Consider the following 12,616-nt stretch of genomic DNA (forward strand, 5'->3'; position numbering starts at 1 on the left):
GTTATCCTAAACTAATGTGAAAGATATGAATCTATACGTATCAAAAAATATGATGTAGTAAATGATGTTGTGTTTCTTATCTTAATAGGATGTTTTGATAGATTTGAGTTTTAGATATGAAAAATTTCTCGATAAGGAGCGTAACCCATCGAATAAGTTTTTCTAGATTTGAATTAATCGAACTCTAATATGAATACTGAAAAAATACGAATAAAAAACACCCAACTCCTTTTTCTACAAATGGCACAATTTCTATGTGCTTCATAATTTGGTCATTGCAAGTTGTGCCAATTCTTTCTCTACACATTCACATTTCAAATTAGATATTGACTGCATTGCTGGTTACCAATTTGGACTAACATATGTGAACACATACACATATTTTTATTTTTCAAAGCTATCCCCCCAAAAAAAATTTAAACTAAAAATAATCGACAAACATATAATATGTGTATTATTCATTTAAAAAATATGTATACTTGTGTTTAATTTATGTATATCGAAAAAATAAATAGTAAATTTGATCGGTTATATATTTATAAATATCTCTCAATTTAATTATTCAATTTTCCGATTCAACTTATTTAATTAATTTGAATTTGTGTCACAGAACCCCCACCATGATGGCTTTAGTATTCCTATCGATTAATTAAGAGGATTTTAGTCATAGGACAATTATGAAGAAAAAAAGAAATCAAAGGTGAGAAATTTCGTAATGTTAGAAGAAAAAGTGACTAAATGAGAGTAGATTAGTTCAATTTAAGTTGAAAATATGTGTATATATGGTTACATAAGGTCAACTACCTAATCAATTATCCAATTTATATAATTTAGGTTTGTTTCAATTAAAGGAAAACTTTTCAACTTCTCTTATTTCTTTTAGAAAATGGGAGGACAAGAAATGGGGGTTGTTAATTTTTATATATAGTTTGTTTTACTTTTGGAGTAAAATTTTTTTGATACAATTTAGTTGTGTACTTGTGTTATCAAAGGAAATATATAGACTATTATAAAATGAAAAGTGAATAGGTTATTTTATTCTAATTAGACAGTATATATCTACTGAAAAGAAAAAAAAGTGAAAACATATATTACATATGAAAAAGAAGAACGTATGAGATCGTCCTTTAATTTGTCCTTACAAACTTCATAATTGCATGAAGAAAGAAACTTGAAATCTATATGGATTTTGAATTTGTATATGAAATGAAAGAAAGGGAAGTTTAAAAGATTTTTTTTTTTTTAAAAAAAAGAATAAAAAAGGACTTTTCTCTTTACTTTTCAATTTCATAATTGCATGAAGAAAGAATCTTGAAATCAATATGGATTTTGAATTTGTCCATGAAGTTTCTTATGTCACTATCACTTTGAAAAACACACAAATCCTTTCCATATTTAATTTCCTTAGTTTTTGCTATAATTTGAGTTTTCTATCCATCATAATTCATAAATACGTATAATATATATAAAAAAAACTTATTCAAACACGCAAACTCTTAACTCTTTTTTCAATCCCAACAACTTCTACTTTGATTATTGACAAAAATTTCTCACTATTGTTTATTTGGTGAGAATTAATGATCAAGACATATTCTTTGCCTTTCATACGTGGGAGGGAGTGGGTAAAACACTCCCTAACAAAGGCGATTTTGTATTCAGGGGCTTCGAACTCGAGCTCTTTTGATTACGCATCACAAAACATGATTGTTATGAAAAATCATGTCCTTAGTTCTACAAAAAAAAGAAATTTCTAGAAGTAGTCAAAGAAAAATATGAAAGTATGTAATTTACAACCACAACTTAAATTATCATTTGTAAAAATTATCACAAAACATTTTTTTTTTCACATCTTAAACATCATTTCATAAGATGAAAATAATTTGTTTCACATAAACCTAGTTGTCAATAAAAATAATTCTTTATGAATGTACCTGATCAAAAATCAAGCTGACATATAATATATAAAATACCTTGTCCCCTATTGTAAATAGGAACTTAAACTTTATAAATATTTGATATTGATTTTATGTATTGATCTAAGAGAAAAAAGATACTATTAGAGAAATGATTTTTTTTTTTGACATTATATGTTTGTCTTGTATGTATGATATATTGACTCATAGAAAATCCAAGAAGAAAACTCATATATTGCTTTTATCAAAGGGAAGACAAAACTTTGACTTTGGAATATTTGTTATTCATATTGACACAAAAAATATCCAAACATTTGTTACATCACTTTCTTTGAAAATGAAATTGCCATATTTTACCCTATGCCCTCTTCCATACACTTGCAGGCCAAATTGCTTGTCTTTTGCTGTCTGTGTGGTCTGTTTCCTTTTGCTTTGCAGTAAGATATGGTCCAACTTAATGTCTAGGGCAGACGTCCGAGTTAAAATTTTTAATAAGAGAATTGAAAAGATTTACTAAAATAGTACGCGTTAGAATAAAAAAACATGGCATAGAGCAAGTTTTTAACCATCTTTGCTAGTACATTACTAACTTCTCTAATATTATACCAAAAGGGGATTCAAAATATTTATTAGAAGAACAAGAATCTTTGAACAATATTTGCTAGTATACTAATATATTTTTTGATCTTATTTATATTGTATAATTTTCGATGTAAAATTCATTATGTCGCTCTGCTACACCACAAGCAAACGCATCAATCATGTTACACTTAAACTATATAACAAAAAGTGTTACTTAATATTATACTTTAATGTATATACTTTATATACATAAGATTATGTCCTTTGGAAAGAAAAAAAATTGAAGTTCATATAATATTGTAGGAACCAAAATATTTTGTGGTCTTTAACTGGATTGGGCCTTGCATATTGTGGCCCAGCAGGTAGTGTTGTTGGGCTGTCTAATTCTTAGGCCCAACATAGCCAGCCCACCTCAACTATGAAGGGATATAACTAGAACATATTTCGACGATTGATTGCGTAAGTAAATCAACTTTAAAGTAAAATTTGTTAGTACGAAGAGTGCGTTATAATTTGTGATCGATTATTATTAATTGTATAACGTCTGTTCCTTTGTTGCACCCAGAGCCCAATATAATTTGTTTCTTCTTTAGAATTATGAAGTTTGTGAGTTTTCGTCCTAGTTTAGTATTTTGTTTTATTTTTGGGTGGTGTGTTTGTGTTTGATGACAGAATTAACTTATTATATAAGTTTGATAGTATAAACTAGTCATTGAATATTCTTTTGAATATACGATATAACTTTTATTCGAAGAAACTTAACAAGGATGATGATTAACAAAATCAATTGATCATAAGTAGGCTGATAAAATTGATTTGAAAAAGGCAAAAATCTGAGAAAGTTACATTTATTGTTGTTGAAAAAGATAAACTTAGATATATTTATTTTTGCTACCAGATACACTAAAATAGAAAGAGAGGTAAGCGAGATGGGGAGGTAGGTAAGTGAGATTTTGTTATGTATTCGACATACATGCCAATCACACGAGATACATATGGTATGATTCACATGTATTAGGGATATCAAATATACAGGAGAATGGTGACGTGATGGGAGAAAGGTGAGGAATACAAGAGAAATTTGTTATGTGTCTCAGATACAGAATCTATGCACTTGGATACAATATATCTACAACAAATTTGACCCCATGTAATGTATCTGGTAAGATACGTAATATTATAAACTAAAGCATATATAAATAATTTGCTCTTAAGCTAGTGAGATTTATGTACTTAAAAAAAGAAAAAAAGTTTAAAATATATATGAGGATTGTTACAATAATAATTTTGAATATATTTCTGACATTTTATCCGTTAAAAAATTAATTACCACCAAACTGATTCATTAGATTTGGGTCGGATAATTTTCTTTTTTAAAAATGAATTAAATTTGAATATTATTGATATTACCCACTAAAGAATGAATTTTCAGATGAATAATATTCATATCTATATTATCGCTATCTTTGTTATTTTCATGAACTCTTGAGTGTAATATGTCCATCAACATATTTACTGCAGTGATGAAGTCAACCTAGAATATTTAGTGAGGTGTTTAGTAATAAAGTCATGAATTTCATTAAGGGTGTTTAGAAAGAGCACAATAAAAGTTTTTTAAAATTAAATTGGTTTAGCGAGATTTCGAAAACGCAAGTAATATCTTATTTCAAGCGTCTGAAATCACTGTGCTACAATGGTTTATTGTATTAAATATATCTAAAATATGCTATATAATTATTTCATAAATTATTTTACTTTGAGAAAAGACATACAGTAACTATTGAAGTTGTCCCAAATTTTTAAAAAGACACTTTAAGAAGCAATTATGAACCGGTATTTTATACCATTTTTTTGATCACCCCCAAATTTTAAGAAGCAAGTGTGTTCACGCATTAATCAATACATGACACGTGTTAATTTAATTAAAAATGTATAATTTTTTTTCATTTTAAGTTTTTCCTTTTTTTTTTTGTTTCTCTCTCTCACTTTTTGAATTTTAATTTTGATTTACTTTAAATTTCATTTCATCTTCTACCTCTCTCTCTTTCTCACTTTTTGTGTATTTTTGCATGTATTTTGCTATAAAATATATTTTCTTTTTTTTCTTCATCTCTCACCCCACATGTCGAATTGAATCTCACTCCCATTTTTTTTCTTTTCTTTTCTTTTTCTTCTTCTTCTCCCGTCAAATTTTATTCATGCTATTATTTATATTTTAATAGATTATTGATAACGATATTAATTATTTTTCTAAATAATTTAAAATTTTGAAGTATCATCAACTACTCATTTTCATATAAGTCCAAAATTAGAATAATAATTTTAAAAGAATAAATTAATTTTCGAAAATTGAAAGAACTTAATTGAATTCGGATAAAATAAAAATTATATGATACTTCCTAATCATCTTATTAATTTAGCTCATTTTCATATAATTTCAAAACCAGAAATGATGATTTTGAAAGAATCATAATTCTCCAAAATTTGAAAAAGTTTAATTGAAATTTGAATTAAAAAAAACTAAATAATACCTACTAATCATCTTGAAATTTAATGTGTTTATCAAATTGTTCGAATGTAATAAAATATTTAGATATAGTTTTAAATTAAAGAGATCAATTAAACTAATATTAGTAAAAAGGGGAGATGAAAATGTGATAAAAAGTGACATTTATAATGAGGAGCTTCAAATAAGATGAAAATGAATTTTTGAATAACAAGGAAGAAAGAAAAAGAAAAAAATAATAAGGAGAAAAAGTTAAAACAATAAGAAAAACAAGAAAATGCATTTTATAGCAAAATACATGCAAAAATAAAATTATATTTGTTTTTTTTGTTCACGCTCTTTAAGAAAGTGCATACACTCTCCATGCCGGGTGGACAATAAATAATGTAATAATATCAATTCAGAATTATTTAGGAGGGTAATAGAACGCTTTCATAGTTTTTGAAAATTCAAAACAACTTCAAATATCACTTTATTTTCTTTTCTCTTTTACTTTTATATACGATATTTTAATTCGACAAAGGTATCTAATTGGACCCTATACCCTACTGCAGGAGTTTTCAGTATGATTACACGTGGAAATAATATCTATCTATCTATCTCTCTCTCTCTCTATATATATTTATTTATTTACTTATTTATTTATTTATTGTAAAATAGTTGTGGTCCAAATCTCCTGAACGAACATGATTTTTTCTTTTTAAAAAGGGGATATGAATTTAAATAGATTATGCTTACTATTTTTTAGTGCTTCACACGACTCATCAATTAATTCTTTTCTCTATCCCCAAAGATTGCATGTCAACATCATCTATTTATAAAAATAAAGATTTCAATTTTATATATATATATATATATATATATTTAGAATAAGATAATTATATATTATCATATCATTTTTACTTATTATAACAAACAAACAAATAATATTTTATTTCTAATAATGTTTTAAATTGTATATCTTTAAAAAGCTTATTTATACATATTTTTGAAAGTTCAATAATTTTAAAAAATTATAATGTACGAAAAGTTGAAATGCATAGATCGTTGTGTCATTATTGTAAGTTATGTGACATGATCCACCAACAGGGCAAGTCGAATAAGAAAAGGGAAATATTATGATAGTTAATGATTAATTCAAAGACTTTTAAACCCTAATAAAATCCCTCCAAACAAAATAATAGAGTAAAATGAGAAAAAAAAATTAATGAAAAATAACAGTTTTTTTCATGATAATTGGATCCTAATCAATTGTATTTTGATAGGTAGTGTAGCTTATTGTTGATTCAGACAGGTTCCTAATTTTAAATTCGGAAAATTCTAAAATATTGCTTCCTCATTTTTGAAAATAAACATTATTGTAAATAATTTTTATAGAAAATATATATTCAAATACACTAATGAAAATAATTGAAATCTATAATTAAACATTAGCTAAATATTGGATCATGAAAAGCAGAGCCAATGATTATATAGTAAATATCAACATGAGTGAATCTACTGTTTATCTTTAATCGAAAGTCTCGAATTCAAATCGAGGCTCGTGTCAAAACAAGGACAATAACAAGGTACGAAAAAGTGAGGTCTATTATATATATATATATATATATATATAATATACAAGTTGGTTCTAAGAATCAACAAAATGACTGGTGTATATCCATCTGGTCCCATTATACAATACTTGTTTAACTTTTTGTATGATTTGGAAAATGTTTTGAAAAATAAATAATTTTCGATATAAATATATTTCAAAGAAAACATTTGTCACTAGAAGTAGGCAAAGGACTTTCCCTAGCACAATCGATTCAAGCTCATAACATGTATTATTATTTTTTTGATTCAATATAGGTTTTACGAAATTATCTTTTGAACTATGTTATTATCAAGCTTAGAAGCGTAATAAACCTCTTTATTGTTTTTTCTCTCATTCTGGTATGAGATTTATCTAACATATTAATTGCATTCCTCATTTTTGGATAATTTTTCATAGTATTAAATATACCCAAAGTATTAAAAGGGAATAAAATAAATTGCTATTGCATTTCAGAGTCATTATGTTGTGTGTAAAATTTGGTTTTAATTAGTAAAACAAGAATTATTGGTTCTTGTTTGACAAAATCATTATTATTCAACAATTTAACACTTGGATTGTTTGGGGAAGATTCTGGATTGAATTTATTCTCATATATAATGTAATTTGTCAAATTAATATTAGAATTCAATCATATAATATTTTCTTTCATGTCCTAAATTGCTTGCGTATTTTAGTGTTGGAAAAAAAAACATGATGTTAACACACAAATTTTCTTCTTTTAATTTCCCCCATATATAACATTTCTTGTTTTTTCCCCTATGTATAGCCCCACAAACCAAAATGTTTGCGTTGATGGAAGCTTTTGTCCCTTAGTCAAATTTTTAGTAAATTTTACAATAAATAACTAAAATAATATTATCTCAAGAACTAACATTTATATGTAATTTTAAAAAAAAAAACATTGTTAGGTATGAATAAGGACATGGGTGGGTGGTCAATAGTGAGTACTAGGGTTAGGTATTCGGAGCATTGAGAGCGGGGGCCGAGCTAGTAAGGGTTCAAAGATTTATCCAAACACCTTTCGATAAAATATTATGCTTGGTTAAAATACTATTGTATATATATTTAGTAAAATATTGAGTTTTTTTTTTATTTCTTCATGTGTTTACTTCTTCATATTTTGACCCTTTTAATAAAAATCTTGGCTTCCACAACTGATTAAAGGTTTGAGAGGAGACGATGAACCTAGAATGTGTACTAATGAAACCTATTTCCCTTACTTTTAAGAAAGCCATTTTTCTGTTATTTTAATTAGTTTTAAGAAAGTCATTTTTCTGTTATTTTAATTAAGATGCTCGTATTTTTTTTTAGAGAGAAAATAGTTTCCAAACATTTTTCTACATTTCCTTCTTTCTTTTGAGCCAAGTGTTTATTAGAAACAGTCTTTTTACCCTACAAATTATGTAGAGATAACGTCTGCATACAATCTATCCATACCTTTCCTATATTTTATTTACATAAATTATATTGAATACGTTATTTTTCGTAAAAACATATAACACGGAAATGAATATGTTACTTAAATCCTGCCAAACGCACCCAAATTGTTTCTTGTTGGTTCATCCTAAAAAGTTGCCTTTGTTTTAAAAAAATGCACTCAAATAACTATAATAATGTATCATGATTCACTGCTGTCGTCTAAATGAAAACTACTTATTTAGGTTTTGTTCGTTACTAAGGAAAATATATTTTATGGAAAGAGTTTTTTTTTTTTAAAAAATAAGTTGATATTTTATTTTATTTTTTTATATTCAGTATATTTATATAAAAAAAATTATACTAAAAGAGTATATATAATCTAGACAAATATATGCGGAGGTTGGACACGTGGGAGGACCAAGATACGGTGTATTGAAGATTGAAAACGAAACAATCAATATGGAATGGCTAGTGAAACTTGTCGTAACATTTGAAAATCTAACGTTGATAAAAGGTTCTAACACTCTTTGTTAATGTATATATTTATTACCGCTAGTTAAAAATTGTTTTTATTTAGTTATGTAGTCCATTTTTTTTAAAAAAAAATTATTAAAGAAAAACATCAATATATCTGTTGGATTGATTGTTTGGTAATAGTCATGTAGAGGATATCTATAAATTAGCTAGCACCAAAATATGTGAATAAATGTCAATCACCAATTTCATATATTTGTATAATATATAGTAGTTTTTATGGCTAAGATAAGAAAGGCATCAATTTGGAATATTTAGATGTAACCAAATGTTTATTGTGTGTGCATGGATCCTAATATATATATTCCTCCATGTAAAGGTAGAACAACTTCAATCCTAAATTACATATGCTAAAAGATTAATTAATAGTATTTCTAATTTCGTAGGACCTCAGATGTAAGAGTCGTTTGGTGTAAGGTATAAGATATAATAATTTTAGAATAAAATGTACAGTTATCTTATTCTACGTTTTGATTTGAATGTATTAAACAGTTCTTAGTTATTAATTCCAGGATAACTTGTAAATAACTGATTTAGCAGCTTGGTTGGATGGTTGATACACGTATTGTATTGTATTACATTATATTACACTATGTATTATTTTGATGAATATAATATTTATGTAATTTATATCGATTTTCGTTATATACATCATTAATATGAACTATAAACCTAAAACATTATAAAATAAAATATAATAGTATAATTATTAACAATAATTATATTTTTAATAAAATAGAAAAATAGACTCTACTAAACTAATTTGCTTAGATATATGGTTGGAATAATATTAGGTATCTGGATAATCAAGAGTCCACTAGCTGAGTCAAATCCAAATTTGATCTGAATATCATGATTTGATAACGATATTATGTAGTTTCTATATATATTTTAAAATATTCGTTCTTTTCTTTATTTTTATTTGACAGTGTTTGATATTTATATTAAAATTTAATTAATTTAAAATTATATTACGATAAGATCCATTTAAAAGAAGCTCTTCTGATAATAATCAAGACTTGAAAATTAAAATTAAAATCTCTAATTAAGAAAAAAACAGTTCTATTTATCGTAGGACCTTCTTTGTGTATTTTGGTTTAAATTTGGCTCACTACTTTTTTTTAATCCTTTTTTTTTTTGTGTGTGTCTATTACATGTCATCCAGCTCTCATTTTTGTTCCCTATCACATGCATCTTTGAGCTCTTGTTTGAATCATTTGATATATAAATTAATCAATGTTTATTATTTAATTAATTTTTCAACATACTTCCTCAAGTATTATGGGAGGGAGTGAAGTAATATTATGTTAATCACCTATATTTAAGATCATTTTTATAAATTACCTTTTTATATGATGCTCAAAGTAACGTGTCTAAATTTGGCTCGTCTATGTTATATTTTCATCGGTTAATTTTGACATCTTTATACGTACATTATCTAGTTAATATATGCCGGGCAATGAATACCTATATAAGTAAATGATTCTTTATACATACGATCGTGTTAAGTCTAATTTCTATGAATTTGATTGAATTATTTGTAAAAACTATATATTTATAACGAAAAAAAATTGTAACAGGAAAAAGAAGCAAGAAGAATTTAAATATGCTAATTGATTGGCATCAAATTTTATTCTTTTGCATGGCTGTTGATGCGCATAATCTACAAGAAAAGAACATTAAAAATATAGAAAAAAGTTGAAAAAGAAAAAAAAAACTAGGAAATTATTCTTTTCATCAATTGCTTATTCATTAATTTAGCCAATTTCTTATTCTTGTTTTCCAATTTATTTATCAAGGTAGTGATATATATATATTTGGGGATAATATATTATCTCTTCCACACTAAAAATAGAAAATATATTGATTCGTTGTAAATTTATAGAAATCATTTTGTGTTATGAAAAAAGAAACATATGCCTTTGCTAAATAATTTTTCATCTTGTTACACCAACTTTCACTCTTACGGTTATTTTTCTCATTTTTAAAGAACTATTTTTCTTACAGGAAAAATATTTTTCAATTTTTTTTTATCAATCAAACTTTTAAAAATATTTTAATTTTTACTATTCAAAAATCAAAATGCTATATGAAAATACAAAACAAGCCTACATGAATGTTCCTCCTATATATGAACTAATTACTAATACCTAACTCTCTATGGCTGTATGGCATATGCAAATTTTGTTTGTTCTTTTTTTTTTTTTTTTTTAATCTTCTCAAGTGTGTTGAAGAAAAGCCCTAATAAATTAAGTATTCTGCTTCAAAATTTTGTGTATGTTCGGATTGACCTTTATAAAGTTATTGGTTAGAAGTATCGACTTATGAATTTGAATTATTTTTATAATATTTTATTATCTTTAAATTAAATATTTATAATTTATTCAAACACTTCAAAAATATTTTAAAATTATTTTGGAATAAAAAGACTTAAAAATAAATCAATTCAAACAATCTGATCTTAATCAAATGAGTAATTTCTTCTTAGGTATCATCAAGATTTCTTGTTTAAAAGTAATATTCTTATATTATTATTGATTAATCAGTTATTTCTGAACAAGAAATATCAATGATACCATAAAAATATACATATAATCTTATAGTATCATTGACTAATGAGTAATTTCTGAACAAGAAATCTTAGTGATACCACAACAATATACATATACTCTTATAATATCATTGACTAATGAGTAATTTCTAAACAAGAAATCTTAGTGATACCACAATAATATACACATACTCTTATAATATCATTGATTTTTGAGTAATTTCTGAACAAGAAACCTTAATGATACCAATATAATATACATATACTCTTATAGTATCATTGACTATGAGTAATTTCTGAACAAGAAATATCAATGATACCATAAAAATATACATATAGTCTTATAACATCATTGACTAATGAGTAATTTATGAACAAGAAATCTTAGTGATACTACAACAATATACATATACTCTTATAATATCATTGACTAATGAGTAATTTCTGAACAAGAAATCTAAGTGATACCACAATAATATACATATACTCTTATAATATCATTGATTATTAAGTAATTTCTGAACAAGAAACCTTAATGATACCAATATAATATACATATACTCTTATAGTATCATTGACTAATGAGTAATTTCTGGATATATATATATAAGTATCAGTTAAGTAAAATTATCAGTCTTAATGATGTCAATACAATACCAATTTAGTATCAGTTTAGCGAAGATTATCAACATTATTAAAAGGGGGTATGAGCTGTAATTATTTAGACAGAAAAGAGTATATATTTCTTCAATTACTTTAAATTTAGATATGTACATGTAACTATTTTAAATTTTATAACTCATTTACCTAGTTTTTCTGATATCAATCACAAAATTATGACATTTTAGGTCAAAAGTTAATCAATATTGACAAAATTTATGACCAGCACGAAAATTATCACAATCCAATCACAAATTTGTGACATGAAAAAGGATTTCATCAATTTTGAAGTAAAAATGTATTATTGAAATTTCTATACAAGATAGAAAAATTTTGATGATGGCCAGAAAGTATTGTTATTTGCACCATTTCTTTAGAATGAGGCCACAATTTAAAATAAAGAATTACTTTTAATGAATATGTTGTTATTTTTTTCAAGTGAAATGAATAATCAGTTTTTTTTTTTTAATTGGAATCTAATCCACTTCCAACATAATTGAGCCCCAAATTGAAGATGGTGCAAATCTAGAGAACTTAAGTCATTAATAATAGCTTAATTATTCCAAGAAAATATATACTTCAATTATCAATTACTAGAATCAACTTCTTATTCTCTTCACAAAATTGAAGCTCTTTCAAGAAGATTGTTCGAATCATTTCAAGAATAAAAATTATATAGGTGCATAATTAGCTCTATTATATAAAGAATATATATATAACAACGATGTTGTTTTGTATTTTACATAGTATATCCAAAGATAATATTATTCTTAAAAAATACCTTTTCATTCATCTAACGAATATTCTCATATATATATATATATATATATATATATATATATATAAGAGTTTCA

This window comes from Solanum pennellii, chromosome 8 (assembly GCF_001406875.1).
Source record: "Solanum pennellii chromosome 8, SPENNV200".
Taxonomy (NCBI): Eukaryota; Viridiplantae; Streptophyta; class Magnoliopsida; order Solanales; family Solanaceae; genus Solanum; species Solanum pennellii.